Raw genomic sequence first — 6,663 nt, 5'->3', positions numbered from 1 at the left:
GGCCTGCCATGCCCATTTGGCCCTGCCGCATCCGCGCTCATGTGCGTGCCTGCCGCCGCCCACCTCTCCCGCGTGCGGGGAGGCAGCAGTTGCTCGCTCGGAGAAAACGATCTCCAAGCGAGCAAGCCGCTGCCTTGTGCGCCTGCCTCCACTCCCCTCGCCGGGCGCGCCTGCCCGCCGCGCCTTGCCATGCGCCCAGCCCACACCTCCGCGCACGCACCTGCACGCACCGCCCCCACCCCCTCACCGGCCCGTGTGCACCGCCAGCACCACCTTTCCGGCCCGACCCCCTGCTGAAAAAGTTTGAGGACCCCCGCTTAAGAGGAACAGCTCCAGTTGCAGCCTAGTTTCTTGGCATGTCCTTCCCCTCTATACACACATCACAGTCCACCTCATTCAGCAGGGTTTCCTGACAGTCTTGTGTAGCTATTTTAAGGAGCTGGAGTGACTGCTATTAGAAGGAAGGGTGGGGAAGTCCATTCTGCCAGTGCAGTCGATTCAGTGTAAAACTTGATCTAATGCTTTCTTTTTAAAACACTATATTTATTCAAAGGGTGGAGAAAGAGAAAGGGTAAGGATTGTGCTGAGAAGGGATTGAAAATCCCCCCAAAGTCCATTTTCACACCAAAAGAGAGTGATCTTTTGGTACAAAAGTAGGATTTGGGGAATTTGCAACATCTTTTCGGCAAGATCCTCATCTCTTCCCTCTCTCCCCCGCTTTAGTCTACATTAAGAAGTAAATTATAGACTTTGTCCCAAAATTCTAAAGGCTCAGGAAAAGCTAAAAATGCACTCCCTGCTCTTTTAAAGGGAATTAGAATTTGACAGGTCAAACCTCAAGGCCCTTTCAAAAGAAAATATACAGTAGAAACAAAGTAAGCCAGAAGGGGCCTCCCAGGCCATCTAGTCTGATCCCTGTCTCCAGTTGGCTCCACTCATGCAAACCCCAAAAGGAGTTTTTGAGTGAGATGGAGGGCTTTGGACTACCAGAGGTATGTCCCAATCCAAATCCATCCAATTCCCACTTAAACCCTCCTTTTTGAAAGGAACCTAAAGTTTAACAACTGTCAAACTTTAATTCTTTTCTTAAAAGTGGTGCGTGCACGTGTTTGTGTGTGGAAATTTTAGCCTTTTCCAAACCCACAGAAGTTCAGGACAAAGGCCAAAATTAGGAGCAGCAAAAGTCAAGAAGTTCTCCAGCATGTTGATCCATGACAATAAACTGTTCTGCAAGCCATGGCTTGTTGGCCACCCTAAACCATCCTAGCAAAACATTCATTCATTCATTTCATTTGTATGCCGCCCAATTGTGAGTCCATGATGGGTTCAGATAATTCTTCATAGCCACTCTTGTCTTAAAGTTGCTCGGGGGGGCAGGGGGGACTGCACTCAGCTAATACAACAAGCATCCTCAGGCACTGTCTCTCCCTCGTCCACATTCAGTCTTCCAGCTAATATCCCAGGGAACCCTGTTGGCGCACCAAGGGGTACAGGGAGACAACTGTTGAATGTGGGTACTTTGGGCTGCACTTACCCACTTCCCTGCCACTGGTCACAGAGCAGGCTTACTTGTGAGCAATCCTGCTCTCCTGGCATCTGCAAGAACACAGGCAGGGAACCCGGGGTGGGGGGGCATGCGCCACCTCATGCTGGGCTGGGCTGGGCTGGGCTGTGCCCCGCTACAAATGTGTCATGCAAATGCAGTCACTGCTTTGTCATGTCTCTGAAAAATAGAGGCCTTTAAAGTAGGAGGTCCAATTGCTGGAGGTCCAATTACTAGAGCAAAAACAAAGTATGAGTGGACAGAGCTAACACTGCTCCTAACCACAGCGCAGCTCCCCAGTGGCCTCTCCAAAACGTCAACCAAGCTCTGATAAGTGAATCGGGTTGAAAGAAAGGGATATAGATAGGTAGGGTGGGGATGATGTGGAGCGAAGTGGTGGGGAAAGCTTTCAGTTCAAACATGACTGGGGCAAGTCTGGATTCAAAATAAATAGGTCTAATTTGGCCCTTATTCACCGCTTCTCTGCACAGCCACAGGGCCTGAAATATCAATCTGCTGTTTCCATAGCAGCACTTCCAGCTACACAGAGTTGAGACTTTATTTGCTTGTTTAAAATGAGACCTCTCTTTTCAATTCTTGTTTGCTCATGCTGTTGGTTTTCCTTCCTCCACCACACTGTTGTTAAATATAAATAAGCCCCACTTATTTAAAATGGAAGGCAACATTTTAATTGGAATGTTAGGTTGGAGCAGATGCTTTTTTCCACTGAATAACCACACTGAACAATTGCTCAGTACTTTGTATTTAGATCTTGGTGGTATGGTAATGACAGGAAATGGCATCTGTACCCTTGACATGTCACAAAAATGCTTTTTACTAGGGTTTTAAGTGCTGAGACTAAATCCAAACAATGGGGGTGTGTGATTGCCAGTGTTTTCCTGCAAAATGGAAACAATTCAGATCTCCTCTGACGTTCTTTCTTGACTCTAAGAGCTCAGTCGGTTCTCCAGTTTAGAAGAACAAGAAAAGGAGTTTTGCTGGGTGAATACAGGCTGTCCATTTACCAAATGGTGACTTACCGAGAGCACTAGGTTTGACCAGCTGACGTGCCAGATGGTTATCCATTAAGCCAGGGGTCTCAAACTCAACTTACCTTGGGGCCGCTGGAAGTAGAATCTGGGCGAGTCTGGGCCGCATCAAGTATTCCACCACCACGGTGGTGGTGGGCTGCTCATCCCATGGCCGGCCCGGGCGCTGCCGGCGCTTTGAAGGCCGCAGGACCCCTCCCCCGTGCCCGCCCGTCCCGGCAAGTGGCCCGCGGGCCGCGAGTTTGAGACCCCTGCATTAAGCCATTCCCCACCAAATGGTTATCTGGATTCTCATGTGCTGTGTTGAGATTCCAAATTAATTTGGTATGGCCTCTAAATACTCATCTGGGGACATGGTTCTTAGAAACAGCCCTCATCTCCCTAGCACAGTTGAGAGGCTCCAGAGTTTGTGTGAAGGACTCCAAGAAGTGTGCCTTAGCTTGAATCCTGGACAGAAAAGCTCCATTCTTGGAAGGTGTTTCAGGCTTCTTTATCTCTCTCCTGCACACACAGCAACTCCCCCATTCTACAGAGGCCCCAATACCCTGCATAGCAATTTCAGGGGGCTGAAAGGGCTAATGAGGGGGAAAGCGACAGGGATGTCAGCTTCCACCAGTCTGGTTGCACATGGCTAGATCTTGCTTCACTCTCTTGTTATCAAGCCTGGGAGCATTATTTACCATTATTGGGGTCTGCAGACAGTCCACATGGAGATGGGCCTTAGGCTTTTCTTACTGTTACCACAGTTGCTTCTTCACTTATTGGCATACTGGGTAGCTCTGGGCCACCTCTCCAACTAACTACGGTTATCGCATGTAGTTCCTGACCATTAACAATATTTCTATACCATTCCTCATTTCCACAAATCACAAAGCCCACTAGCAGTGGGGTGGAGCTGATGGCCTTCTAGGCCCTACCAACTCTAACATTCTGTGATTATGTTATTTATAAAACAACGAAAAAGGACAATATACAATTAGATAATATTAGAGATTGGACAAAAATGGCTGGGGAGTGGGAGCAGGAACCCACAATTAAATAAACATTTTCAATAAACACCAAAAATGCCACCGTTAACGCCTGTCATGTCACCACCAAACAGAAATCCACAGGTTGAGTGCAGACAGAAAGGCTTCCTCTGAAGTTTGAAGTGGCTGGCCTGAGAAGTTGGTGTACGGAAGATGTTCTTTGAGATCCCATGTTGTCTGCTGAGACCACCACCCTATACTCAGCTTGGTAGCCAGGGCAGATCTGTTCATACTGTGTGCGTGCGGAGGCACTGCAGCCAATATGCAGCCACTGCGTTCTGCACTAGCTGGAGCTTCCAACCCAGCCCCACATAAGAGTGAATGACCTTAAGGTTACCAGTGTGTCGATCACAGTAGCCAGGCCACCCTTGCCCACTGGGCATCCCTGCCTGGGCTGCCTGTTTACTGGGGGGAAATGGTTATTCTGCTATCCATTTCTCTGACCTGACAAAGACAGAGCCCAAACTCCCATCAAACTGGGATGGGGACAAGGCCAATTCAACTGGGCAGTGCAGATTTATAACAGCACAAGGTTGAAGTAACAGTCCATGTAACTTCTGTTACCATCTTATAGTTGGTTGGGCATTAGGTGCTGCACAATCTCCAACAGTTCCAGCTGGCATGGTGCGAAGTTGTACAGCAGTATAGTGCACTACACACTTCTTGGAGGGAGGATTCCACTGTGGCATAGTGATTGGAGTGATGGGAACTTGGGAGATCAGGGTCTAGTCCCCATTCTGCCATGAAGCTCACTGCGTGACTTTGGGTCAGGCGCTATGTCTCTGTCTAGCCTACCTCACAGGGTTGTTGTGTGGATAGAGAGAGGAGGAGGATTGTGTAAGCTGCTTCAGATTGTTCAGAGGAAAAAACAGCAGCATACAAGCACAATAATAAATAAATGGGACCATTCTAATATTGACTAAATGCTCTTCCGCATGCTGAACAGAAAAACAAAGGGAAAGGCCTCTGGGAAGGGCTCCCTGGCAGCTCCAACATCTGCATAGTTTATGCACTCTGGCATAGCTGAAGGAGCATCAGTGAATATCTACTTCTGAGGAACCAGGCAAAGAAGATGGATGAGAGTGCCTCTACATCCTAACAGCATCCCTGCAAGGAGACCTGGCTGGATGCGCAGTCCAGGGACGGCATAGACAAAGCTTCCAGTATGCATTAGAGTGGGTTGGGTGTCCCCCAGAAACATCCTTTATATGGGCTGCTGTCCACATGCTGCCCTGAAGAAAAGGAAAAATCACTGTGTTGCCACCAAAATTCAACAGCATTTAGGGCCTGTTCAGCGGCAAACCTTACCACAGGGCTCTGCCTTGCTAAAACAGTTAAACTGAGTTTGCTTGAAAACTAAATATGACCCTTATAGAAACATAGAAACAGAGCACGTCAGAAGGGGTCTCCTGGGCCATCTAGTCTGACCCCCGGCTCCAGCCTGCTCCACTCACTACATGCCCACCATGTGCATGTCCAGCCTATCTTTGAACACCCTCACCAATGGGGCCTCAACCACCTCCCGCGGAAGCCCATTCCACACCCTCGGGGTCCTAACTGTCAGGAAGTGCTTCCTGGCATCCAAATGGAACTTCAGGTTCCCTGAGCTTTGCTCCGTTGGAGCGTGTCCTGCCCTCCTCTGCAGGGGAGAACAGGTTTCTACCCACTTCCATGTGACACCCCCTCACATACGTTGCCAACAGATCCCCTCAGAGTCTTGTCACAGCAGCAATGATCGAAGGACAGAAGAACAGACATGCATGCTCTTTTCATGGTAAAATGGCACTATGTCAAGGAAATGCAGAGGTAGACTCAAATATTTTAGTACTCCAAGCAAATAAATAAATGACAGAACTCCCTGGTATTGACAGTGCAGTTCCTTGCCCAGCAGCCTATCTTCACTCATATAGCCTGAGGAATAATGACAGAATCTCATCCTTTCTCCTCTGGATTTGAATTTCTACAATAGCACCAGCCTAGGTATCATTTGGTAGAATCCTTGGCTCATAATAAACCCTAAGCATGTGTGTTCTTGTGCCTGTTCTGAAGTAATAAATACTATACAGCAGAGATGGGCAGATTTCAGGTTTTCAGAATTTACTATGTTCTTTACTGGCCTTTGGGATCCACCACCCAGAGTCTGGTGCAACTGAAAAGTTTGAGCTCAGGAATTTGTCTGAGTATTAGAAGTACAGAAAGCTCATAGCCCTTCCATGCCTGGTTGCCCCAAGCTTTCTTTAAGTCAGGAGCAATTTTGAGACATGATTCGGAGAGTTAAACAAATGATCTACTGTGGATCACTCAAAGGTTTACCAGTAGATCCAGATCTACCTTCTACCCATCCCTGCTGAGTGGTACACTAAACATACTCAACTACAAAACTGGCTACCTATGAAAATTCAGAGAGAATAATAAGGCCTTGACAGATTTTATGTCTATGTAGGGAAGCTCTTAAAAAACTTTCAAACAACATGGCAATTTGTCCTTGGGGATAGAAACAGCCCAGGAATACCTATCTTGGAGATTGAGGAGGAAGCAGCTTTCTTCACCATATGTAGGGAAATTTGGGAACATTCTTGTTCAGCTTGGAGACCAATTACAGAAATATTCTCTCTCTCTCTCTCTCTCTCTCTCTCTCTCTCTCTCTCTCTCTCTCTCTCTGACTTTTTCACATGTTGTGGAAAATGACCAGCAACTGAAATGAATTTAATTTAAACAGAAATATACTGTCATTTGTTGTTTGTATAAATATTCACCCCTCTGAGTCAACATGTGGCAGAAGCCCTTACAACTCTGTGTCTTCTTGGATACAGCTGTCAGCTTTGCACATCTGGATCCATTCTTCCTGGCAAAGCTTCTTCAGTCCTGTCTTCTTTGATGAGGGGACCATTGCTGAACTACAACGTTCAAGACTTGCCACAGATTGATGATTGGCTTGAGATCTGGGTTTTGACTGGACCACTCTAAAACATTCAAATTCTTGTTTTCAAACCAGTCCAATGTTACCTTGACTGTGAGTGAAGCTGGGTCATTGCCCTGCTGG

The sequence above is a fragment of the Varanus komodoensis genome, unplaced genomic scaffold (genome assembly GCF_004798865.1).
Source record: "Varanus komodoensis strain SLA01 unplaced genomic scaffold, ASM479886v1 scaffold200, whole genome shotgun sequence".
NCBI classification, from domain to species: Eukaryota; Metazoa; Chordata; class Lepidosauria; order Squamata; family Varanidae; genus Varanus; species Varanus komodoensis.
Note: the sequence above shows the minus strand (reverse complement) of the source record.